Source organism: Triticum aestivum, chromosome 5B, assembly GCF_018294505.1.
Source record: "Triticum aestivum cultivar Chinese Spring chromosome 5B, IWGSC CS RefSeq v2.1, whole genome shotgun sequence".
Taxonomy (NCBI): domain Eukaryota; kingdom Viridiplantae; phylum Streptophyta; class Magnoliopsida; order Poales; family Poaceae; genus Triticum; species Triticum aestivum.
The window spans coordinates 395504927-395532240 of record NC_057807.1 but is presented as its reverse complement, the minus strand read 5'-3'; the positions used below and the strand labels follow the sequence as shown (position 1 = coordinate 395532240).

At 44.3% G+C, this 27314-nt stretch overlaps 2 long non-coding RNA genes across 9 annotated transcripts; both read right to left on the bottom strand.

Annotated features, from left to right (window-relative positions):
- Positions 1-6976: 6976 nt before the first annotated feature.
- LOC123112055 (uncharacterized) lies at positions 6977-11040 on the bottom strand. 2 transcript variants are annotated; one of them, XR_006455057.1, is made up of 3 exons: positions 9733-10847; positions 8128-9617; positions 6977-7363 (listed from the first exon to the last, which is right to left on the bottom strand). It is a non-coding gene; the product is annotated as an uncharacterized lncRNA (long non-coding RNA). The 2 variants fall into 2 exon arrangements; XR_006455056.1 differs by having other exon boundaries at positions 6977-9617; positions 9733-11040.
- Positions 11041-12415: 1375 nt separating this feature from the next.
- LOC123112054 (uncharacterized) lies at positions 12416-19895 on the bottom strand. 7 transcript variants are annotated; one of them, XR_006455054.1, is made up of 7 exons: positions 19241-19895; positions 19031-19137; positions 18174-18538; positions 17394-17465; positions 15897-16297; positions 13645-14466; positions 12416-12703 (listed from the first exon to the last, which is right to left on the bottom strand). It is a non-coding gene; the product is annotated as an uncharacterized lncRNA (long non-coding RNA). The 7 variants fall into 7 exon arrangements; XR_006455055.1 differs by having other exon boundaries at positions 17394-18280; positions 18368-18538; XR_006455053.1 differs by having other exon boundaries at positions 17394-18216; positions 18368-18538.
- Positions 19896-27314: the final 7419 nt, after the last annotated feature.

The following is a 27314-nucleotide window of genomic DNA, read 5'->3' as shown; positions in this document are numbered from 1 at the left end:
TTTTTGCAGAAAAGCCCCCAAAGAGTTTGGCCACTGCTTACAAGCACAAAGATTGCTCAGATGCCATTGGATCTCAGATCAAACGACCTCGAAGCTCGTATCACCGCAGCATCCAAGCTGCGATAACACCTTATGTTTTCTAGCACGAGAGAATATGAGGTGCACCCGCACCATAGATTCTATGGTGATACGAGTTCATGGAGATCTAATGGCCCACAGTAGGAGGTTTGAATTTTTTGCAATATACGGCTGAGAGAATTTGGGAAATGCGCAGAAAGTACAAGTACTACGCATGTGCCATCTGATCACTGATCATACGACCTAGATGCTCGTATCACCGTAGTGGGTAATTAAGCTACGGGGAGCACCTAATATGAGCAACAGGGAGCCATTGGATTCAAGATGCAGCGGCACACACGAGGCCTGAATGTTTTATTTGCAGAAAAACCTTTGGAGAGTTTGGAAATTGCACATAATTACAAAGACTACTCCCAAGCCATTGGATCTCACTTCCAATGATTTAAAAACTCGTATCACCATAGCATCTAATCTATCGGGTGGATGTGATATTCTATGCCGCTGTCATTTTTGTTCGTAAACATGCAAAATACGTGTAACTCGTGTTGCTACTTGTCTAACCGCGCAAAGTGTTTGTTCAAAAAAACCATCCTACACTGAAATATTGGAACAACACACAGGGGTCCCACTTGTCATTAATCAAATTTGGACCTAAAACTAACAAATCTGAAAGACGAGATTCGAACTGGCAACCTGGACTACAAAGCGTAAGTCGATAGCCTGAAACAACAACGGTTGTTGGCTTTGTCCCATAACTTGATTTTATATAGTATTACGTTGAGTAGAGTAGAGGGAGTGCCTCTTCAACACGTGCATGACCATTGACTCACTTACTGGTGGGTCCCAGGTCTGGGATCTCTCTCTTCTCTCCATCGTCTAACCTTTGCATGGGCACACACGAAGAGCAGCGCTAGCTTGCCGTGGTGTTATTACGACTAAAAAAACTTGGAAAATAGAAGAATCGCCTAGAACAAGAGACGTTGTGGCTGGTCGAGACGGAGCTAACCACACCTATCCTCCGTGCCACGTTAGCATGATGAAGTTGTGTGGCTAGTGGGGTGTTTTCGACCGATTGGCTAGGTCTCGAGGTCGAACCATAGGTACTACGTCTGATACAGTATATTTTTACACGCACATTTTTCCTCTGTGCCGAGACGTGGCACACCCTACCGCGCGGTTTCGGGGTCCTCCCGGGTGGTGCACGCATATATTCTTCCTGACATGGGACGCCCTACCGCGCGTTTTCTGGGTCCTCCTCGGTTGTAGCACCGAAGCAAGTAAATGAGTCGTCAAATCACGAAAGACCACCTTTCCCGCCGAGTACATCAGTGAAGCATGGTGGCTAGCTAGTTGGGCTAGTTCGACCGATTAGCTAGGACGCCGCCACATTTGCTTTTTCACCCCTTTTTTATCTACTTGCCGGTAGGTAAATTTAAATATCCACCGCAGCATTGCTCTGGTGTTTGGGTGCGGCAAGATTTTTAATTTTTTGATTGACGGGAGCAGGCGTGGCAGGATTTTTAATTTTTTTGATTGCCGGGAGCAGGCGCGGCAGCAATTAGTCATGATGAATCCACCTATAAAAGCCACTGCTCCCTGATGTGAGAAGTCGTCGACTAGTGTTTTACCATGGTGAAAACCAAAAGATTCCCCGCTCCTCGGCTGGCTCCCTCCGCCTTCCCGTAGATTGCATTGCCTTTCAGCCATTTCGCCCCCTTTGCTTCCTCTCCCCATTTCTTCTACCTGGTGCCATGGCGGCGCAGTAGATCACGGAGTCCGAGGTGAGGCGCCTGACACAGGAGCTCCAGGCCAAGGATGCGGAGCTCAGGGCCAAGGACGTGGAGCTCCGTGAGCTCAAGGAGGAGAGGAGTGCCATGCTCCTCCGTTATGTGCGGGAGTTCACAGAGCTTCAAAAGCGGCAGGCGTCCACCACAAAGATGCTCGAGGCATCAGCGGCGTTGCTACAAAAAGTAGGAGATACGATAGGCCACCAGGGGAGCCGACTGGAGTGCGAGCGGGCCGATCATGACGAGGTCCAGGATCGCCTCAGCCACTTGGTGAACCAAGTTGCCACGCACGTGTTGCGGTTGCGTGATGCCTACCGTCATGCCAGCGCGACCATGCCGGCCGTCGGGCTAAACCCGTTCGACCACCCGGTCGACTTCAACGAGCTGCGGCTTCTTGACCTAGTCTCCTTCTTCACCTATATCTCCGAGGAGCTGAGCCCTCTCCGCGCGATGGTGGGGGCGGAGCTAGACAAGGAGGGGTTGCAGGCTGCCGTCGCCGTTGCCGAGCGAATCCTTTCACGGCTCCGTCACCATAATCCATTCGTGCCATTGGACGTCGTCTTTAACGAGCTAGCTCCCATCGACCGAGAGCGGGCTCTGCGGGTGGTTGCACCCTGCATCACCAATGTCGTGCGCCTCGAGAAGCAGAGGGACTTCGGTGGTGTTTAGGTGCCCTCTGCATGGGCATGTCCATGTCTCGGCGCAACATGACCGTTGGATCAAACTCAGACGGTGCAGATCAGTCACTGTAGCACAAAGCGTGTGGGTGTGTTTGGTTGCATTCTCATCTCAATATAGTTGTTTCCTCTTCGTGTATTTGTGTTAACCTACTAGTGTGGACTCATGCAACCTTCATGCACTCTGCCAAACACCCAAAAGTGGGTCAAGAAGGGAACTTTTGCTCCCATCCCATGCACCCTTCATACACCCCGCCTAACACTATTTGTGCTTCATATGGTTCATGTTCGTGGAGTCCTGTAGCACCGTACTCTCCGTGCGCTGTAGACCTACTTCTGTTAACATTGATCTCATCGTTCATTCTCGACCGAACAGTCGAAAAAGCGGTACTATGTTACTACATTACTGTTCATATTGTTAACATGCGCACAACATCATTTGTTATCGTCAAATCTTACTACACTAGCAACAAGATTATGTATTACTGACGTATGAACCACTGCACATGCCTAGTAGTAGGAGCACTGTGTATGTTCAAGTGGCTGTCGTGTTCCGCAATCCTCCATCGTAAGAGTGGAAATGCTTGCTGTAATCTTTTTTTTCTTCAGAAAAACATTGGACACGCTCTACCGTGCGGATCCTCCTCCAGACATGCACTAAATTACTCACTTTCGCCGACGTGTGGGACAGCTAGCATCTGGGTCCACCAGCCACGCACTAAATTACTCCGTAGTAGAGTGGCGGTAGACTACCCCGATCGAAGCGCCGCAGTAATGCCCAATGAGCCGTCAAAACACAAAACCCCCTCCTTTCCAGCAGTAAGTTGGACGGACGAAGCAACCATCATTTCACTCTTCTCTCTCAGCTTCCTCTCTTGAAGAAAACCCCCACTCGCTTCGCTTCTCCCTCATCTCGTTCCTTATTTCACTCTTCTCTCAGCTTCCTCTCTTGGATGGACGTTGGAGCACCGGCCGACGTGATGTCTATGTCTCTGGCCAAAACAGTTGAGGCTCATGGTACAAAGAAGCGCAAGCACCCCGCCGACACTACCGCAGACAAGCTCAAAGCCATCGCCATGTCCAAGCCCCCCTCTCCGGGGTCCCTCATTAAGCAAGTCCAGGTAATATCTCTTCTTGATGATCTTTTTGTCGATCTTGATCGTGTTTTTTCATCTAACACACAGTACTAATACTAGTAGTACAACTTTCTAGGTGATCTTGCATGTGATTTTTGTGTGCCAAATGACGGTTCTAAATTCCTCTTTTGACCAGAACATGCGAGAGATTGACACTGATTTCTTATAGATTACTTTCAACTACTCCCTCTGTCCCAAATTTCTTGTCTTAGATTTGTCTAGATACGGATGTATACTAAAATATGACTTGACACATCCGTATATAGACAAATCTAAGACAAGAATTTTGGGACGGAGGGAGTACTTTATGAACATCAATGCTACCTTTGAAGAGGGTATATTTGCCTCAGTAACTTGTGTTATGGATATTGCAAGTGATCCCTCTGCTCTCATGCCTTTGAAGACATGTTCTAGTGTCTTTGTTCACTCATTTCTATGTGTATATGTAGTCATATATGGAGTATAAAATCGAAAATCATCTTATATTTCTGATCGGAGGTAGTAATAAAATATGGTTTTTGTTTGAATTAGAACTAGGTCCGCAGTGGAGATGAAGTTCTCAAAGTCATGCCATGTGAACTGGAAGACCTGAGGATGAGTTCTACTGCTAAACTATCCAGCTGTTGTGTCCTTGTCTCCACGTGTCCTGTACTAGTGTTTTCCTGTAGCATTGTTGTCAGGCGTGTTCTCGAGGCTGTACTTGACCACAACAATTTCCTGGTTGTGCCTTCAATTACGAAGGGTGTGGTTCTTGTAAAGCTTCCCAACAAATCTAATGCGACATGTCTTCATCATCATGTTTATCAGTGGAAAGACCACTCTATTAGGTTCTCCAAGGTTGATGAGATGGTGATGGTGCATGTAGACATCTCTCACGAAGTCCATGGCCTAGTCAGTTATGCGGGTTCGATCTCGTAGGTCGGTGGCAAGAAATAGTCTGTAGAGTTTCGTTAGTGCAACTTTGCTTGTCTGTAGTAAGTACTATTGTTCAGTACTTGATTTGTGTTTGTGAACCATGTATTGTTTATTAGTACTGCCGCTTTTGGTGTGTGGTCAGTCCTGAGAACGGTCTATGTTAATGTCTGTCCACTCAATTCAGTCTGTATATTTTGAAGTATCCAGATCATCTTTTTTGTGAGGACGATTTATCAATTATGGTTACACTCCAATATCTATATGCATTGCAGGGTTTATCGCACGCACCAGGATTTCCAGTCCAATGGATGTTCGGTCCATACGATTTGTCACGACCTTTGGACTGTCCTGCTTGTGGGAGTAGGCGGGGCCCCTGCATGCCACCCGTAGTTGGAAGATCAATCTTGTGTTTAGTACTTCAATATAGTGATTTCCTCGTAAGGATTCACCCGTGTCACATCAAGTAAATCTTATAGATTTACTCTCTAAATCTTATTGATTTAATGCCATGTTTTCTTTCTTTTCCTACAATTTTACGATGTAGGTTTTGCCATGTGACATTCGGAATAAACCATTTGGTTTGCTCTACGACGGCTATTTTTGTAGGTTTCACTTCTTATGTCGTGTCAGTAATGAAGGCACTGTCCATCACTTATATTACTGGAAAAAATTGGATCAGTCTGTTGTCTGAGTACAAATTGAATCCCTATGATGAACTGCAGTTTGGTTTAACAAAAACGCCACAATTAGTCATTCTCGCGTTTAAAGGAAATGAAGAAAAAACTGGATCACGGTCACGGATCCTAGTCAAGTTAGAAATCTGATCATAGCAGACCAGACACAATCGCTGCTGTCTCGCACATCGGTAACACCTTCAGCAATGGATCGAGCAACAGCAGTTGCTCTAGCACTGATAGAGGCAACAACTCAGTCTGATCCAGCTGAGGATTGAGCACCGACCGCGTCAGTGGATCAGGTTGATCTACCGGAGGATCGGGCACCGACACTAGCACCTACTCCGACACCGGCACCAGCTCTACAAGGAGCACAATCTCCGGCAGTAGCAGCGGCTTCGGCACCTTCACAACACTTGCACTTGCATCTGCTCCGGCCCGTGCAGCGGCAACCAAACGAGCAGTTGCACCGGCAACAGACTGGGCTACAGTTCGCACTTCATATACCAAAGTCCTTCCAAAAACCGACATGTCCACCTTCTTGGTAAGCATTGGCCGCCCAAGTACTTCATTCTTATTTCTTTCCATGTTGTTTCACATGATTCACTGTATTGATCTAACTGTTTGGGTATGTCTTCTTGTTTGCAAACAGAGAATTCCTAGAGCAACGAGGGAGTCGTTCAACAATCCGGGCGACCGCGGCCAAGTTTCTCTTACCATGCGCAGCCTTGGTGTGAATGAATCTGCTCAATATACAGTAAGTACAAAGAATGGTCGCATGTTGATTGATGCTAAAGGATGGTCAAGGTTCAAATCTAAATCATATCTTGCGGTAGGTGATGATGTCAAAATCAAACTTTCTCGGCAAGGAAAGCTGGTCCAAATCAACTTTGAAATTCTTCAGTAGCAGCACGCAACTGCCGAACTGATCTATCCTCCGAGAGATTTTGATGTAATAATCTGGCATGGTGAAACAAGTGTCCTGTGTGTATAAGTAGTACGACAGTATTATTTATCACATGGTATATCGTTGATAGAATTGCAACTCTCATTGCTGGTTAGGATTTGTTGTTCGATTTCATTCCAACAGCTGCCGTGCTTTATTCAATTTTGTGTATTCGCCTTGCGACAGCATCTAAAACCAGCGCCGTACCGATCGCTTGCAATATAAAAAGCGCTGTGGTAGAACACATGGGCCCCCAAACATGCAGGGTGGGCCTGCGGCCCAAAGTCCAGAACCGTGAGCCTGTCTGAGTATTATGTTCTCAACTCAACCCCCATAATGCTCGTGCGTTGCACGTAACATCAATGCATTTGTATGAGTATTTTATCTTGTGAGAGAAAAGGATGAACGAGGGAAGGGCTTATTTGCAAATGTGGAGAGGTGTGGGGGTACCTTTTTGCAAAATTGCTATAGTTTCCTTCCTATCCGTCAGATATAAATCGGACAGCCTATATTGCAGGACGGCAGGCACACCATCATCACCAACTCGTCTATACTGTGTTAAAAACAACTCTATTTTTTATAATTATATATGTTATATATATTCCCCTTGATTTTTCTTATGTATAAAGTTGTGATATAAAAGATTTTTATATTTCTTTACAGAGGGAGTATCTCTCTATCAAAAATATATTTACTAGTGGACCTGTTGCGCCAAATGGCGCATAGGCACCCTAAATCCATGTGTGCGATGAAAAATTATCCATAGTTGAATCTCCTTTAATAGCACAGAGATGTGTATACATATTTTACTTTGATAACACAGAGTATATGTTTTAGTAAGCCTAGCTATGGCCAAGTACATATCATAATAAACATAATCTCCTTAAGTCGAAAAAATGGTGTCTTGTTGTGTACAATGAGATATATACACACATCCTAATTTGGTGGTATAAAGCCCCATTCAAAACCTCTGGCATATTTACACGCCGTTACAGTAATGTGGCTTATTAGTCTGTGCTGACTGAAAATCTATGTTGTTTTAGGTTTCCACCACGGCTGAGCATGAGGGGAGCTTGCATGAATGATCGTGTGAACATTAGCTCTGATGAAGGCATGGAGACCAGCTCTGATGAAGGCATGGAGACCAGCTCTGATGAAGGTATTTTCAGCAATGCTAGACATCAGTTACGCGCAGGAAGATAAATATATCTGTAGCCACAAATAATGAACATGCAGAAGAAAAGGAGAGCAAATCTTGAGGAGCAGAAATGAGCTGCAGGTCTAGGAACAGAGCAGTTCGTCTAACCGGCAAAATAAACATAGACAAAAGTGTAAGAACACAGGCACAACAATGCAGACATAAAGCGCATCAATCTATCAACGCATTAAAACATGTCTGAAAGGCCATCCACTACATACAGAACAACAGGACGGCATCACAATAATACCTTCAATCCAAGAGAATAATACTGAAGAAATGAATGAAAGGAGAACAAAGCTATAAAGCTTTTATTAATCAATGAGTATCCTGGTTCTCTTTCCAATAATAAATATGCAGAAACTGGGGAAGATGGCCACCGATCAATTTGACATGCTGTGCTTTTAGCCAAACTAAGATACACAACCAGACAATGTAGTTTTACCTCCACTGCACCAATCTTATTGTAAGCTAATCTAGCAGAAAGAATAGACAATAAACCATGCCAAAATCATCGTCAGTACACAAGCGCACAGCCCATGGTATATGCAGATAGCTCAACCATAGACAAAAGTAGGCCTAGCGCCAGGAAACACACCCACCAAATTATACCAAGCAAAAGAAAGCACATACTATCAATTGCAGAGGCAGCAACATACGCAAAACGTAGGACTCATAAGAAATACAAAGAAACAAGCTAAGGAGCAGTGCATTACCAGAAGGAAGAAGCACAGCTAGGACAGCAATGAGCAAACGACAACCTGAGTAAAAAAATGGCCAGATCACTGCGTAGCAGAGTAGGCTAGAGATAATCAAGAACCTGTGAACTGATAGTAAATTCGTAATATAGTGTTCCAAACAAACTTCAGACAGCAAAATTTGCTTTTTGAAAAGAAACAATTTGACATTTGTTAGGCTAAACAAAAAAGAAAGATTGTGATAATATTTAGATGACGATTGAGATGGTTAGTTACATACTTTTTTGATAGCTCACTGCCCATCTTCATGGTACGCAAGCACAAAGGAAGTAATTCAGTTTGCAGTGAGTAAATAGCATAAAACTACTACAATTCAGGTTAGGATTCCAAAAAACTACCGGATTTTATTTTTTCGCTGATAACTACTAACTCAGGGATCGGCTGTTTCAAAAAACCCAAATCATCATGTGTTATAAAATTGATAATGTTTATGACAGGTCGGACCCACCCTTAAGCAAACCGTTTGTTTGACTGTTATGTTTGACCGTTAACTTACGTGTGGGGCACACATGTAAGTTATCTCTTCCTCCTCTTTTCTTTCTTCTCTCCTTTTCCTCCCCTCCCCTCCCGTGAACTCTGTCTCTCCCGAGCACGGCACCCACCTAGCCCCTCCCTAGCCGGCGGCCTTCTCCTCTCCCAAGCCGGCGACGCCCCTCCCTAGCCGGCGGCCTTCTCCTCTCCCAAGCCGGCGACGCCCCTCCCCGGCCTCCCTCTCTCCTCCGCTGATAGAAGCCACCAGCTCGCCGCCGCCGAAAGCCACCAGCTCCGACGGCCGGCGCATGCGTCACATCGTCCGGGCGTCGTCGAAGTCACCACGCGCCGCACCAACTCGACCGTGGCGCCGCCGGCCGCGGACACGCGACGCAGGGCTCGGCGGCTGGAAGGAGCAGCAGCAGAGGCCGTCGTGGCTCGACGGCTGCAAGGAGCAGCAGCAGAGGCCGTCGCTATGGCCCAAGAGTAGCAACAGAGGCCTGCAGGTGGGCGGCGGCGACATGGAGCAGTAGCATAGGCCTGCAGGTGCGCGGTGGCGGCATGGAGCAGTAGCAGAGGCCGTTTGGACGGCATGGCACGACGGCGGCAAGAAGCAGGGACCCGATTGCTTTTCGAGAAAAACTACATGGACCCGATTGCTTTTTCAGAAAAATTGCAGGGGCCCGATTGCTTATTATGAGGAAGAGACACTGACATGTGGGTCCCACTTGTAAGTTAACGGTCAAACTAACGGTCAAACAGACTGTTCATTTAGGTGTGGACCCGACATGTCATAATCGCAATCGATCGTAAAGCACTAGGTGATTTGGGTTTTTTGAAACAGTCGGCCCCTGAGTTGGTAGTTATCAGTGAAAAAATAAAATCCGGTAGGTTTTTGGAACCCTAACCCGAATTGTAGTAGTTTTATGCTATTTACTCGTTTGCAGGAGAATATCGATAACCTCACAATCGTCAACCTGCAGGCATAATAAGAAGGTTAAAAGGCTTGTTTTCTGGTAGAGAAGTTAGTCTCAGATGCTACATCGACAAAACAATCAAGAAATCAAGTTTTGCTCATATAGTCATCCGGACCTGGCGAGTCTTGTTCATGTAGTCATCCGGACACCGAAAGCTGAAGCAAGCACATGACAACATATATTCTGAAGTTACAGAGCAGAACTGGGTAGAGAAGTCAGTCTCAGATGCTACATCGACAAAACAATCAAGAACTCAAGTTTTGCTCGAGTTGAGCCTTGAATCGGCAGCCTTCACACCTACCTTGCTCTAAATTAGTCAAAAGAAATAAAAATATGTGCAGCACATAATACTTTTGAGAAATCAGTGTACACAAACATGAAGAACTTGTAATCCAATCTCCGGATGCAAAACAGCTGCATCATACGTATATATGCAGTCCATATTCCATTCTCATAATTTTCTTACAACACTTTCTATAATTCAAGCAGGTTTTTTCTTTCTTGCCACTTATCAGTAGAACAGAACACACACCAAAAAAACAAGAAACAATCTAAGAAATGTCTTCACACTTTCAAGAAAAAAAGATATGAATTAACTCCAAGATCAAGCGATGGGCGCCTTCCCTGTGTACTACCGCCAGCCTCAACACCAACTCCACATATCAAACACATTGCCTTTCCACTGACCCCTCGTTGCGTGAGAAGAATAAAAGAGGGAACGAAGTGTGAAGCTCACCTTGATGTGTTGGAATCAGATGCACTCGCTGTAGCTCGACCGAGCTATGCCCATGATCTGGACCGGCGCTCCCGCTGGCTGTACAGTCCGCTACAGGTTAGAAGACGTGCGCCAGCCTCCTAGTAGGTCCCGATCCAGGAGCAGATCGAGCCGCCACCAACCACAAGGTCGAGCCCGACCTCGCCAGCGCAGGCCCACGCCGGCCGGTGACCCACTCCCGTCTGACACGACGCCTCCCTCTCCTCCCCCCTTCTCTCTTTTCCTCTCATCTTCTTCCTTCTCGCTCCCTCTCATCTTCTCTCTCTCCTACAGAACGAATCGAGCGCCGCCACCGTCGCCCTTTGCCTGCACGCCGGCGCCGTCGCCCTTTGCCTGCACACCTCCGCGGCTGCTGGGGAAGCTCGCCTCCAAGCCCGCCGAGGAGGTTTGGACGAGATGCGGGAGGTGGGCGCGATGGACCGTGGAGTGCGAGAGGAGGCGCTTTGCTTTTTCCCTTGCCCTCTTTTTATGTCGAAACTGAGCCGCACGCAGCGCTGGGCCCGCCCTGCACGCGACCGCAACCAACGACGGGACGACCCCGACGAATGCATCCAGGGCAGCCGACGAGCGGGACCAGGACCAGCGACGGCCCACCCGTCATCGCGGTAGGGCAAAGGTGGGTGCAGAAGCCGGGTGCACACGCACCGGCCAACCCCTCCGCAACTGCTCCCCCAACGCACGTCGCGAGCAGCCCGGCAGAGCGTCCCGCCAAGAACTGTTGACGTGAGAAAACACTACCCTACACATTACACCGTGGGACATGCAGCTAGTGGCACCGGCTAGCGGGACCAAGGCCAGCACCGGCCCACCCGTCATCTGTACATCACAGGTGCGGGAAAAGAAAACGGGTGCATCAGCGCCGGCCAATTCCTCTATGGCTCGCCCATGCCGCACGACGCGGACTCCGCGTGACGAGACACGGGAAGGCATCGCCGAGCCCACTAGTCATCGTGCGTCAACGAAAAAAGTCTGGGTCAAAACAGCATGTAAAAATCAAACGATCGTGCACACGCATTGACCTGACCAAGGCTGATCGAACGGCAAAAAACGCAGTGAAATCGGGGGGCGCTCGGGACGGCGGGTCGCCCCGGAACATTATATGTTAAACTAGTTGACCCGTTGCGCCAAATGACGCAGAGACCTGCTCAAGACATGTTGTCGATGAAAATAGTTTCATGCTGCAAGAACCTTCAACTAAATCATGCTATTTTCTAAACATGTTTATTACATTGTTAAATAATAGTCTGGGAAAAGGGAAACTTTGCATAATATGAATATGTTTAGTTTAAAAATATGGCCACCATGATGAGAGAGTAAAGTTGGCATGGTTGTATTTTTTTAGCAAGTTTGAAAACATGGTTCATGATGAGAAACATGGCCATGCATATTTTTCCTGCAAAAAAAGGGGGGAAAAGATAAGAAACCTAAGAAAAAAACATGTCTTTCTTGTGCATATATGGAGATACAGGGATCAAGAGGTATTAGAGCCCATATGTTATTTAGCCCAACCCACACTGAGCGATGCCTGTGGCCCGTGAGAAGCTGAATATGGAAGCGGTTGGGGCGGAGCCAGCGAAGACTTCCTTTCTTTCTTGGTTCCTCAGCTGGGTGACAGAGAAGTTTCGTCAGCCCCGACCGGTGCGATTTTACGCCAACTGGCGCAAAGATCCGCTAAAGCCATGTTGTCGATGAAAATAGTTACATTTTGCGAATACCTATTCAATATTTGTAGTAGAATGCTATACCGAAAATATGGTTATCATGCTGATGATTTCAAGTTAGCAACAAAAAAAAATCCATAGTTTAGTTGATTTTGTTACGGGCAAGCACATATGGCAACAAATTTAATCTCTTAGTTAGGGAAAACGGGGATCTGTTGCACCAAATGATGCAGAGGCACTCTAAATCCCTATGCACAAGGAAAAAATTATCCATGGTGCAATAACCTTTAATAAGAAACATGGTCGATTGTTGTCTACAATGAGATGTATATACACACATTTTAATTTGATAGCACAAAATATTTGCTACCATCTTCACAAAGAACCATTTAAAATCATGTACGCATTGAAAATATGAGCGCTTTCCAATGACACTGTTTGAGCAAAACATACATAGGGTTTTGTTTAAAAATATATGTGTATGAAATCATGATTTCTTTGGCCATACACATAGTAGAATACAAATAAGCCAGAGGACTACATATCAAATCCCTTTCTCTTAAAACAAAACAATAAAACTTATCATTTCCTCTCTTCAGAGCATTCTCCTCCTCTCTTTCTCGGGTGCGCTCTGTGGCTTCCAACAAATCCTGCACCACCACCGCCAAAGCCAACTAAAGTGTTATTTAGATAGCAGAAAAACAATGTGCAATACAATTATATAGACATCTCTAGCAAAATATTGATTGCACATGTAGATGGAGACTAAAACGAAGAAGGCATTAAGAATCAAGACGGAGAAGATCTGGTCATAGTATCAGCCAGGAGTCTTAAATGAAGTATCAGTCATGACATAGTTAAGTTTCAGTTCAAATATCATGTAAAAACTTTTCAGCTTACCTTGAATAAAAACATACTGAGACTCCACCATGTGACTTCCACATAGAAGGTTCTCGTATAGATGGACCAACGAGAAAAAATTACGACAGGTTAGACCAAAAAACAGGAAACATTTTCCTGTCAAAGGCTCCACCTTGTGACTTCCACTTCGAAGGTTCTCATATAGATGGACCGACGAGACAAAATTACGACAGGTTAGACCAAAACACAGGAAACATTTTCCTGTCAAAGGCTCCACCTTGTGACTTCCACTTCGAAGGTTCTCATATAGATGGACCGACGAGACAAAATTACGACAGGTTAGACCAAAAAAAGGAAACATTTTCCTGTCAAAGATAATTCAAAATTAAAGAGAGGAAAATCACAGTCTCTCGTTTTGCCAAAATTACTGTGTCGACCTGATTGTTTTTTAGGCCCAAATTTGCTTGATTCTAAATAGATGACACGGTAAACTGACTATAAAAGTCGTCAGTTCATACCACAACCCAATGACTAACAATGAACATCTCTCTATATGCAATATGATTTCAGAGTGAAACATACCATTATTTGCTATTGGACCAACCAGATGTGGTTTCAACTCCACATGAGAAAAACAATGTAGGAACTGAACATACATCCAAGCATACAAAACCAAAAATTCAAGCAAGAATTAGACAAGGCATCTAAGGCCATGATAGCATTCACTCACCCTGGTATGTAGCATCGGTGGAGCGAAATGTGTCAATGCCGCGATAACATCCACATGTCCACCTTCAGGCCTCCCTGACTCCTCCTGCCGACCATGCGCCTCTGCCATGGCATGTCCCCACATTCCCAGCCACGCCTTCTCAAGTACTCCCAAGAAGATAACGGCAATAACAGACTGTGCCAACATTATAAACTTAATATTAGTAATTATTGGACATACGTTTAACTTGCACATGAACTATGTAAAATGCAAAATTACTAATGCCAGCTTAATAAAATGACTCCGCGGTGTCGTACATGGCAAACCAAAGATCATACTTGGTACTATCTCAGGTAGCAACAAATAAGCTGAAAGAAGGGAAACTTAATTATGGTGCATTGTTGTCAACAATGAGATGTATACACACATTCTAATCTGATAGCACAAAATACTTGCTACCATGTTCGCAGAGACCCATTTGAAATAATATACATGTACATAATACATTCCCCGATGTACATTTACATAATGTCTCACAGTTTGGAAGAAAAGATATATGTCAATGGCGGTACATAAAACTAAAAATGAGTGTATTTGTCGCTAGGGAGTAAAAGGACCTATCATGAGTAACTGTATCCAGTATACAGAGAATATTTCTCTCTGTCAAATAACTCCAATGAATCATAGTCAATTCAATACATTGTTTGGAAGAAAATATTGATAGAAGTCCATTGGGCGCTGAGGAATAAAATCGTTGGGGACTGAAAAATATATTGATTTTAGCAAAAAGCATTCCTCCAAGTGAGAAACATTCAGTCCAAAACCACATCAAGACCAGCATACCTACAAAAAGAGAAAAGAGTCTGATCATTATAGTTGCTAACAACCGAAACCTGGATCCTGCCCAGGTCATCAAATTACACAATATGAATAGTTCAAATCGAAAGGTCATTTGTATCCAGCATAGTGTATTGCAATTATAACTTGAAGGGGTATGCTTGAACAAAACTGTATGCAGTCCCTCTCTCAGTGTTGACCTCGAGTCTGATGGTTATTTATGCAGAGACTACTGACGCTCTCAATTCCTGACTGGCACAAACCAGAGCATTGCTAACTGGCCAAATTAGTGAAAAGTGTTATGTGCTGATACCTTAAGGAAATGGGCCTTATTTGCCACTATCCTATTAAATTGTTCTCTGTCACCTCTGATATTTTCCAAATATTATTGTTACTTTGAAAGTAAGTTGTGATCCTTCAAAAATTCAGAGCCTTGATGTACAAAAGGCATCAGGTTTAGCCAGAGAGCACTCGAACAACTGTATACTGTTATCTACAACTTCCATAGTTACATTTCTTTCATGGCTCCGCATATAGGATACATCACGTCACATCCAATGAAATGGATGTGATTACTACTCCCTCCGTCCGAAAATACTTGTCGGAGGAATGGATGTATCTAGACGCAATTTAGTTGTAGATACATCCATTTCATCCATTTTCCATGGTTAATCCATTCCCGACAAGTATTTCCGGACGGAGGGAGTATAATATTATTTTGGAAACTCTAATCTGTAACATTGTGGCAATGATTTTCGACTTCAGAACCATGTTATCTGCACGTTAGCATGTAATCTACTAATACTAGGACAACGTTCTACTTCGACTATACTTGATGCATAATGGTATTTGTCCTATCGGTCACTCGCATTACAAAAGGAGAACTTTCAATGGATAATATTAAGTCGATGACAAAACAGGAAGACATATTATACGAATAAAGCAAAATGAGTACTTCATTAAACAATAATTCTGGAACATATAGCTTTTCCGACTTAATAGAATTACCTCCAATGTGGTTTCGCTAATGGTGATATCTCAACTGGGTACTGGGTAGTCAAGAACAAATGTTCTAGGGAACTAAATGCACCTATAATTGTATGATATATTCGGCAACATGGTAATATTTCAAAACTATTGATGCCTGACACACATTAACTAAAAACCCAATTTCCCAAATGATGTACTTTTGATACCAAATCTGTAGCTCCACAAACATTCATTAGCTAGCTGAAACAGTATAAATCTTTGAAACACTAACTGTTAAAACATTCCTCTCTAATACTGTATGTGATGTGAGGTTCTGCCCTATGCGCATCAAACGCCATAAATCACAAATATACACTGAAAGAAACATCACGTGCTTCAGGCTATACACCGTTTCAACCATTATGTAGAGGATACTGTCATAAAGAAACAAAACAGAGGCCACTCACCTGCTTCTTCTGCTACCTTGTATATGCAGATGAAAACCTCCAATAATGAAAGAATTCCTAGTTTAGGGATATGATATCCAATTCGCTAGTAATATGTCAACCAAAAATATTAGTTACAAATATTATAATTTTAGCCGGCAGCAGCAATGGCCCCAACTCAAACAGTTGCATGTAACAATATATTCTATATCGAAATATAGACTACAACATGTACATGGACATGTTAAGAGGCTAAAAAATATGGTATACAATAGATTCTCAGGTGGGTTTTCTTATCTGCCCTAGTTGATTTTCGGAAGGGAGGTGTTCTTATATGTCCATATCCATCACCATCTATACAAAGTGAAGGTTCCTCCGGTTTTTGTTGTGGACAGGGGGTCAAGCGAGCATCCCACAGTCACCTTGCAACAAAAGGAATGCAAACATTAAAAACGGAAGACCAAGTTGTGACAAACCTCACAAGGCCATTGCTGCTGTCACAAGACCAAGTTGTGACTAAGCAATGGCCCACCAACTCCTTGTATGATTGATTAGTTGTTATCATCATACCATTTTGGTCAGACTAGCATATCAAAAAAAAATATGGGCTCATTTATCATTTGCCAATTTCATGGTCAAGACAACCATTCTTTTCGGACAGACATACACAATATATACTGAAAGGAGATATGATGACACAGTGGTAGGAGACAGTGATAGTGACTCAACACGAAAGATAGTATGGAAGGAAATCCAACACAACTAAAGAACATTTTATGCTCAAAAAAACATTTGAGCCTGGCTCTGCAGCAGTTAAACGTAGTTCACTGATTTCACAACCAAGGAAATGTTTATACACTAATCACACTAATAAAATAAATAGAAAAGGAGACATGTAAGTACTCTCAGACAAGTATGGAACCCAAACTATATTGGTATGAGACGTGTGGGGCTCAATTGTACTGCAACTACTCTCAGAGCAGTATGGAACCTAAATTGTAATGGTATTAGATGAACAGTTTTCGAAAGAAATTGAGAACATTGCAGCCAAAAGAATAGGTAGTGTTGTGGACTACAAAAAAGCATTCCAATAATTAAATTGGGTCAATTAAGCCGCCAACCTATTTACACGCAAGCACAAAATATAAGCAGCATGAGGCAGAGCAAAATACAACGTCCAGCCAAATCTGGGATATCAAGACAAACAATCAACCAAGGGCCATGATAGTATGTAGGAAATAAAACTAATGTAGCATCTAGAAACTAAAGGAACAAATCTCGACCAACAGAAAAAAGAAGCAACCTGGGACACTCAAGTAAGGGCCAAATTCTAGAATGAATAATTGAGAAACAGCAATCAAGGAATTAATCTCATCTGAAGCATGGGCCCTAGCAATGTTCAGAACATGATATCCTTTACCCTTATGGTTAATACGAAAGATTGAGTAAAATGAAGTATCAACATATGATCTGAAACAAGAAAATAGCAGATGCAATTGCTTGCAAGATTACACTCACCAGCCCCACCGATGGCTTCTTGGACAATGCCAGATACTGATGCCTCCGTCAATCAAATCCCTAGGAATTTTCCTGCAGACAGCAACACACAAAAACAAATCTCAGAACGCGGCACCACTCAGTAGAAATCCTAAAACTGCACTGGACAATGCCAGCAAAAAAGTCACACCCCACCAACCATCACTACCACATACTGTAAATTTTGCATTTTCAGTGTTACAATCGTTCATACATATATCTTCTACAGTGCAGTTTTCCAGAAATAGACCGAGTTAATCATTCTGTTCTACAAAAAGACCTAAATCGCTACTGCCGAGTATCCACGCTCGAACTAAAAACATAATCCCCATTTTTTCGTTAGCTTTGTGTTTGAGAAAGCACACAGACAGTCCAAACCATACCTGAACTCATATCACTCTGATAATTTCAGACAAGTTTTTGAACAAGCAATAGGAAACAACCATTTATTCTGGACCAAATTCAAGGAGTGGAACCCCCAAAATTCTCCTTGTTCAGGCTTTACATAATCTCACAACACGGTAACAACAGTAGCTTTCCAGTAGCTTTCCTATATGTTGTTCCTGATCATCTGGTTTTCTAATGTTCAAGGCATATAACAACGACTCACTCTACACATGTTCGCACGGAAATATACATATCATATAACACCTAGAATCAATACTCCCAGCACATACACACAAAATCATACAAGAAACAAAACCAAAACACCGCATTCACCAAATACGGAGATCTGAATATCGGGAGGGAGGCGGATGGTACCTGTAAAAGTCGAGGAACTCGAGCTTCCTCGAGTACATCATGGCTAAACGCATACAACACAGATGCAGCAAGTAGTGCAGGCCCAGTTTAGTTACACATGCAATGCACTTCCACAAATAGGGCTTAAAAATTGTCGATCTAGCACTAATGATTTGGACTGCGTATTAGAGATAAATTATATGAGTATAAATTACCTAGAGCAGAAATTCAGTATAGATACTTCTCTGCCGAGTGTATGCAAGGATGACCAAAGACAAAATTGAACCGTGTTGAGAAGTTGAACAGCTAGGCCACCAGTCTGCCACATTTCTTGGGCTCAGCAGCTTAGTCAAAGGTGACGACCGTCCGTTCCACTTCAGACAAATCTGTCATGTCACAATTGGCATTGCATGTCAACAGGAGCAGAGCAATCCTAGTAGATATCGATTTTCATAAACTCATGCTTCTAAGTAGATTAATCCAAAACATGTGCATACATGACAAATAGCAAAGCAAGTATAAAGTAAGAAAAGAAAGATCCAAAGTAGACGAATGCATATTGACTGGCAACAATACTCACAGTTAGTACCATGCATAGTACATAATGCACCCAGATAATAAAGAAGACACCAAACCTCCATGAATTTTTTATACTGACAAAGGCGGAGTTGAATGCTCAATTAAAAAACCCTCTGTAACCTAAAGAGCACTGGTGGTGAATCAAACCTAGCATTGACATTGTTGTGAATTCTCGTCTAAATCTTGCTAATTCAGAAGGGAATAACATTAATTATGATGCAGACATGTATGAAAGCAAATTTATATATAACAACTTTGCATAGCACATTGACCAATCAGAGAGAGTGTGAAATAAGTACCTGAAGAACGGAAGATTCAGAATCAAATCAATTCCTTGACTATCAATCGCACTTGCTGCAATTTTTTCTGAGTACTTCATCTCGCTATGTTGGATGATGCAGCTTCACTAAAATTGACAAAGAGCGGATAGAACTTAGGTGGCCAAAATATGTATAGGAGATCAAAACCTAGGGAAAGAGAAAAAGGATGTAGAGGCATATCTGAACCACCTCAAGGTCTTTCTCCTGCTGTTTCGGTGGGCGACCCTCCCTCAACCGTTGACCCCGCCCGTATTCGACGCTCCACCAACCCTGCTGCTTCTTCCAGAGACGCAAGATTCGCCATGGCCTTCTGCCCTGGCCCAAACGAGGGAGGTTCGTGAGCCGGTGGCTGGCAAGGGAGGGAGTAGAGCAGCAGCTGTGGTGCAAAGGAGGAAGGAAGCAGGAAGCGGGGGTGGAAGCAGAGGCGGCGCCTCTCATGGCGCAAAGGAGGTGAGGACGCGGTGGCGCGACGAGTCGACCGGCCAACCGCCGCGGGGAGGAGACGGTGTGCGAGGCGTCACCCTTCTCCTCCCCCCTGCTACTTGTCCTCCTCGCCAGCCACCTCCTTCGCCCTGTCGTCCGCATCCTCCCCCTCCACTCCTCCGCGAAGACCCCGTTGCCCTGCTCTCGCACGACGATGACCAGTTCCCAGTCTGGAACCATGGAGGCATGGAAGAGAGGAGGAGACGAGCGAAGAGACAAGGCCGGCGGCGTGGGGGAGAGACAAGGCCGGCGGCGTGGGGGAGAGGAGAGGAGGAGGCTGCGAGCGAGGAGAGTGTGCGGCTGCTGTGGGGATCGGGGAAAGGGGCTAGGGTTCTGCTGGTGCGGCACGAGGGGATTGGGAAAGGAGGTCAATGTGGCGCGTGAGGATTGGGCAAAAACGTCCTGCACATGCGCGAGAGTGACCCAGCCAATGCGAGCTCGAGGCGATCCCACCCGTCATTGGACACAAAAAACAACCGTGAGGTGAAAAAGATTTGACCGTAAGGGGAATATCCAACGATCTAGACGCGCCGAAGGCCATATCAGACAGCCACAAAGGGCTGCGCGCGAGGGAGCCCTCTGGAGGTGAGTTGGCTAGCTTCTTTTTTGTTTTAAATGTGTAGCTAGTTACTCATGTCTTTCTACTTCCTTTCGCTGATATGTGGGGCATCCGGCAATGGGGTCCACATGTCATATGCACAAATTAGAGTGCACAACGGCATGGTAGACACACCACGGTCGTAGCGCCGCAGTAATGCCCAATGAGCCATCAAATCACAACCCCCCCCTTTCTAGCTTCGTCTGCTTGTTCAGAGAAAACCCCCTCTCGGCAATTGCATAGGGTTTTCTCATGGAGAACCAGGTACGAATTCTTCATCCATCCCCGATAAATCCAAGTCCCTTGGTCGCAGGTAATCCTAGGTTGGCAGCCTCCGTCGTTGATGCATTTTTCTTTCTACTGATCTAGCGTGTTTCATTTGCAGTGCCCAAAGTGCGAGGACCCTACAGGTTTCTGCGCCCTCGGCGAGACGCCACACTTGTTCCTTCTCATCCTAACACAGGATTTTAAAACACGCACAGTATGTTTCTAGAATCATCTTTTCTATCCGGGAGGGTGGGTTTTTTTTGAACATGCTGTCGACTAATTTGAAAATTTGGATTGCTATATTTGTATAAAAGGTATTACTAGTACGATGGTCAACACTGACGTGAAGGAGGAAGTTATTTCTAGGTTTGGATAGGGAATACATTGTGTTCTCATATTATCTTTCATGCAGTGCATTATTTGCTCTGCCAGAACACATATACTCAAGATGCTCGGCCTTGCCATAACTGAATATACCAGTTTAATGGTCACAGTGAAGACAAGCCATGGATATAAGTTACGAGTTGGGTTCATGAACCAAGAAGATCGCTGCTTTTTTATGGCCGAACTTGGATAAACTTTCTCAAGTGTTACGGACTGAAAGTTGGCGCACGAATGTTTATGTAAATAGCAGAACCTGGTCTCATCTTCACTGTGATCTTCCACCCCGACGTCGTTCCAATTGTTCATCCATATTAGTTTTGTATATGGTTCTTGCTTGTTGCCTCGATTACTTCTTAATCCACCTATTATGTCTAACTAATCACAATTTAACTTTAGAAGTAGCAATGAAACTCTCATGAAGATGCTACTTCTAACTAATATTTTCTTATAATTGGTGGCACGTGTAGGGTTTTTCAGAGTTAAGCAGACTGCTCATTTGTTATTCTGTAATAACTCGACTGTTACTGATGGCACTAAAGTTGACTGGGACGACATCCACAAGTTCCTACACTTTATTGATCGTCTTGAGGTCCTTGTGGGGCGTTTCAATGGTGGAAGGCCACGTGGGATATGTGTGTGTAGGATTTTGAAGTATGTCTAAAGGGGGAGGTGATTAGACTACTTGACCAAATAAAAACTTAACCTTTTCCCAATTTTATTCTTTGGCAGATTTTAGCAAACTTAGCACAAGTCAAGCAATCTTAACACAATTCAAGCAAGCATGCAAAGAGTATATGAGCAGCGTAAAATAAAGCATGCAACTTGTAAGAATGTAAAGGGAAGGGTTTGGAGATTTCAAATGCAATTTGGAGACACGGTGATTTTTGAGCCGTGGTTCCGATAGGTGGTGCTATTGAACATCCACATTGATGGAGACTTCAACCCACGAAGGGTAAGGGCTGCGCGAGTCCACGGAGGGCTCCACCCAAGAAGGGTCCACAAAGAAGCAACCTTGTCTATCCCACCATGGCCGTCGCCCATGAAGGACTTGCCTCACTAGCGGTAGATCTTCACGAAGTAGGCGATCTCCTTGCCCTTACAAACTCCTTGGTTCAACTCCACAATCTTGTCGAAGGCTCCCAAGTGACACCTAGCCAATCTAGGAGACACCACTCTCCAAGAAGTAACAAATGGCGCGTTGATGATGAACTCATTGCTTTTGTGCTTCAAATGATAGTCTCCCCAACACTCAACTCTCTCACAGGATTTGGATTTGGTGGAAAGAAGATTTGAGTGGAAAGCAACTTGGGGAAGGCTAGAGATCAAGATTCATATGGTGGGAATGGAATATCTTGATCTCAACACATGAGTAGGTGGTTCTCTCTTAGAATTGGTAAGTTGGAAGTGTAGGTTTGTTTTGATAGCTCTCTCCGCGAATGAAGAGGAGGTGGAGGGGTATATATAGCCTCCACACAAAATCTAACCGTTACACATAATTTACCAATCTCGGTGGGACCGAATCAGAAAACTCGATCGGACCGATTTAGTAAACCTAGTGACCGTTAGGGTTTTCCGTGGGACCGACATGCAACTCGGTAGGACCGATATGGTTAGGGTTAGGACATAACGTAATCTCGGTGAGACCGATTACACAAAATCGGTTTGGTAATAAGCTAACCAGAGAGTTGGTCAGGTAAACTCGGTGGGACCGGTTCACTCATTTCGGTGAGATCGAAATGTTACGAAAAGGAAACAGAGAGTTTACATTGCAATCTCGGTGGGACCGATCGCTCATCTTGGTGAGACCGAAACATTATGAAGGGGAACAAAGAGATTACAATCCCAACTCGGTGAGACCGAGATCCCTATCGGTGAGACCGATTTGCCTAGGGTTTGTGGCAGTGGCTATGACATCTGAACTCGGTGGCGCCGGGTAGAAAGAATCGGTGGGGCCGAGTTTGACTTCAGGTTTAGGTCATATGTGGATGTGGGTAAGTATTTGAGGGTTTTGGAGCATATCACTAAGCACCATGAAGCAAGAAACTCGTTAAGCAACGCCTCATCCCTCCTTGATAGTATTGGCCTATAGAATCAATGTGATCTTGGATCACTAAAATATAAAATGTAGAGTCTTGAGCTTGAAGCTTGAGCCAATCCTTTTATGCTTAGCATTTTGAGGGGTCCACTTTTCTCATCCATGCCATGCCATCCATTGAGCTTTCCTGAAATAATTGTCTTGGAATAGTATTAGCTCAATGAGCTATATGTTGTTAGGAATTACCAAAACCACCTAGGGATAGTTGCACTTTAAATCTCCCCCTTTTTGGTAATTGATGACAACATATAGATCAAAGCTTCGACAAAAGATAATAAGATTGAAAAACATCGTCGCTTTGAGAAGTATGTGAAATGTGAGAGCTCCCCCTAAATTTGTGCATAGTTTAAGATTTGCTTTGGACTGCAAATGCACATAGAGTTAGGTTCATGAGTTACTCTCCCATGTCACATACATCTTGGTGGAGCACTACAAATGATAATATTCAAAATACATGCACTCATCACCAAGCGGAGTGAATGGTCATATAGAGATAAAAAGGATAATGTCATTCAACAAGCATTAATGTAGCAAATGATCAAACACATGATCATCATTGTATCACACAGGCAATAAAGTATCTCAAGCAAGCGAAAGCAAATAAAGTTCAACCACAAAGACAAGAGAGAACAAAAGCAAACTCTCTCTCTCGAAGCCTATGATCTATACATTTTTCTCCCCCTTTGGCAACAAGTTACCAAAAAGTTCCTAGAAAATGCATAGTACTATGTCGTCTCTCAAGCTTGATATTGATGTGGTGGTGTAGATATGACTCCAAGGACGAAGGCATCAGTTGATGAAGTTGGAGCTGGTGGAGTAGAGGCTGGAGCTGGTGGCACTGAAGCTGTAGCAGGTGCAGATGATGTTACTCTTGTGTCTGTCACAAGCACAACAGCTGATCTCTGAGCTCTAGGCACTCTAGCAAATGCCTCAGTGGTTGTCTTGCCATTCCTCTCCTGCATGTCATCTTGGAGTTGCTCGACAACAGACTGGATCTCAGTTACTTTAACATCTAAGTCATAGAACTTCTGCTCCATGATCCTCTCCAGGCTCTCCTGGTTTTGAGTCAGGGTGGCCAACCCTTTCTCAATCCTTAGAGTGGATGCTATCAAGTAACCTAGCTGGTCTTGTTTGCTCTTTAGGAAGAACTCAGATGCCTCATCAATTGTTGGCATCTTGGCAGCCTTCTCAGTCCTTGCCTTCTCCTTCTTTGCTTGTGCTTGCACTGAAGATGGTTCATTTTCATTCATAACCACTTGGTTGTCCTCAAAGTATGGAAAGATAGGCATGTGTTCCTTGTCCAACAAGTAAGTGTCAGTGCCCATCTTGGAGTTAATCAGCTCCTGGATCTGCGGGGCATACCCACAACTTCTCTTCTGGTCTCCAGCTGTCCTCTTGATAGTTTCAACAATGAGGCTCATGACCTTGAACTTTTGAGACACATCAAATAAGTGTAGCAGATTAATAGCATGGCCTCTAATCATGTTATGATCACCTGACTTGGGCAAGAGTGAGTGCTTGAGGATCCAGTTGATGGTTGGCAGTCCTGACAGAAGGAAATGTACAGATCCAAACTTGTGAGTTTCAATAGCTTTATCTGGGATCTCCTTGTACATGTGTGCCGTAGTGTTGTGATCCATCTTCTTCTTGGCATAGACATCCAAGTCATCCTCTTTCTCCTTTGGTGCATTGATCAGATTTGCCCATTCTTCAATAGTAGATTGGTACCTTGTACCTTCAGACATCCAAACTATTCTGCCATCTGGATAGAAGTGTGTTGTGGAGTAGAATTGCATTATGAGCTCATCATTCCACTTTGTGAGCTTCTGCCCAACAAAGTCTGTCACTCCACAAGCACTGAAACTGTCAAACACTCCTGGGTTAGTGTTCCTCATTCTCTTTGATGTATTTCCAATCTACCCATCTCATATCACAGACTATTGGTTTCTTGTCCAGCAGCATAGTCTCATAGAACTCTTTTTGTTCCTTTGTATGGAACCTGTAGTCCACAGAAGTTCTCCTCCTGACTGCATAAGGATCAGTCAACCTCCACTGTCTGAGTCATGCATCCTTTCTTAGCTTCATGTTCTTAGCAACAGGATGAGCATTGTTATGATCTGGAATTTTAGGCTTCAACTTTCTCAGAACATGCTCTTCATCTTCTTCTTCTTCTTCTTCTGCAACAACTTCAGGCACTGGGGCCTTGTTCTTTTCAGCAGCTGGGATGTTCCTGGTATTCCTCTTTGGTGCAGTCTTGGGCTTGGAAGCAACCTTAGGTGCTTCTTTGGGCTTTGATGAAGCAACCCCTGACCTGATGGCATCACCCATGAGCTTCTGAGCTTTGGGAGCTGGAGCAGCATCCTCTTCTTCTTCCTCTTCCATCATGAAATGCTTCCCAACAACCCTGGCCATGGTCTTCTTGACCCTTTGCTTCCTCTTCTTTTCAGCCACTTCTGGCTCCTTGGGTTCTGATCTCTCAGTTTGCTGAGTTGATGCTCTGACTTCTAGCATAGGAGTCCTCTTGGCAGGGACTTTCCTGTTCAGACCTGGCTTGGTGGTTGCAGCTGTGCTATACTCCTTCTTGAGCACTTTCTTGGAGGTGGCTTCATCCTCTTCTGCCACATAGTCTTCATCCTCAGAGTCTGAGGTTTTCTTCTTCCTGTTCCTGGTGGCAGCTTTGGGTAAGTTGCTTGGGGTGCTCCTGCTGCCATCATCTGAGGAACTGGAGGGACTAGTGCCCTCACTCATGTGAACCTGTTCCTCTGACTTGTTCTGGCTGTCACTCTGATCATACATGTTGCAAACACAGACTGCTGACCCTGTGAATAGATGTGGATGAGATAGAGAGGGTAAGCATCACAAAATACAGACGTTTTTGCAAAAGATTGAATTAAAAACTTAGTTTTAGTTCTCCACAGAAAGCATTTCGGATCAACCCATTTGTGAACTCGGTGATACCGAAGCAGCTTTAGGAACCTAAACTAGTGAACTCAGTCAGACCGAGTCACAGTTCGGTGACACCGAGACTGCTAGGGTTTCACAAAGTTCTGAACTCGGTCACACCGGTTTGCAATTCTCGGTCAGACCAAGAATCACATGTGCAATGGCCTTAGCCGAATCGGTGGTACCGAGTTTTAGAACTCGGTGGGTCTGAGATGGTTTCGGCGGAAACCTAACCCTAAATTTTCAATCCAAACCTAATCTACGGATAGTTTTGACTAGATGAGATAGTTGCAATCGTGGCAAGATTCATGGCGAACACAATGTGCTAGGAATCAGATGGGGATAGCACAGTGATCAAGTCCATACCCTAGCTCGGCGATGGACTCGCTACGGCGGCAATGGCGGTGGAGATTCCCGTTGACGGCGGCGGAGACCAGCGGCGGGAGGCGGCTGGTGATGAGGAGAACGATCTGGAGACCCTGGAGGCAGAGTGGGCTGAGCGCGGGCGAAAACTGTTCAGAGAAAATTACAAAAAAATTGCCCTTGGGTATATATAGCCCGACCCTGTCGGTGTGACCGAGTGGAACAACTCAGTGGCACCGAGATGCATTACTGCAAGCAGTTACTGCAACTCGGTGAGACCGAAATGTTCAAATTGGTTGCACCGAGATTGAAAACCTAGATCAACTTAGTGATCTCGGTATGACCGAAATGGAAGAATCGGTCAGATCGAAACGCACAAAGAAGTTTTGGAAGTTTAAGTCTATGACGAATCGGGGACTCCGAGTGCTCCTCACACAGAGTGGTTCAAATCTGACTTGATCAAATTTTGTGATGTAGCATGAATAGAGTTTGAGACAAGAAAAGCATAGATAGCTAGAGAAGGTTCTTAGGCATTCTTGTCCATCCACTTGGCCAAAAGAAAAGGAAGCCAAACAAACAAAACTACAAGTGGATGTCCTTGAATGAGAAAAATATGCAACTGACATGCTCATACAATAAAATGACAAATGAAATATGTGGCAAAGCATGCACAACCAATTCTAGCATCTATCAAGCAATTGGCGATGACTAGGTCACCTATATATGAGTATATTGACTTAGGAGTCAAATGAGAACATTTGATCATAGGTCATTCTCATCGTTTAAGCTCAAGTGGGATTACCACTTTTACATAATGCATTGATTTGTTCACACCTTTAGAGTTGCTTTAGCTCAATTCTTAGAGTAAAGCTCCCCCTAGATGTGAGATCCCCCCTTAGAGGGATGAACTAACCTTGGGTTTTATCGATGATGACTTCATGTAGGTGTTGAAGATGTGGATGCTCAATGTTGATGTAGATCATTTGGAGCAATCCTTTGGAGTGAGTTGCACTTTCAATACCTACACGGGTTAGTCCCACAAGGAACAAACAAGGATATCCATAGACATAGAGTGATGCACATACAAGATTATGTCTATGAAAGCATTAGGTTACCTTGTCCCTTGTCTT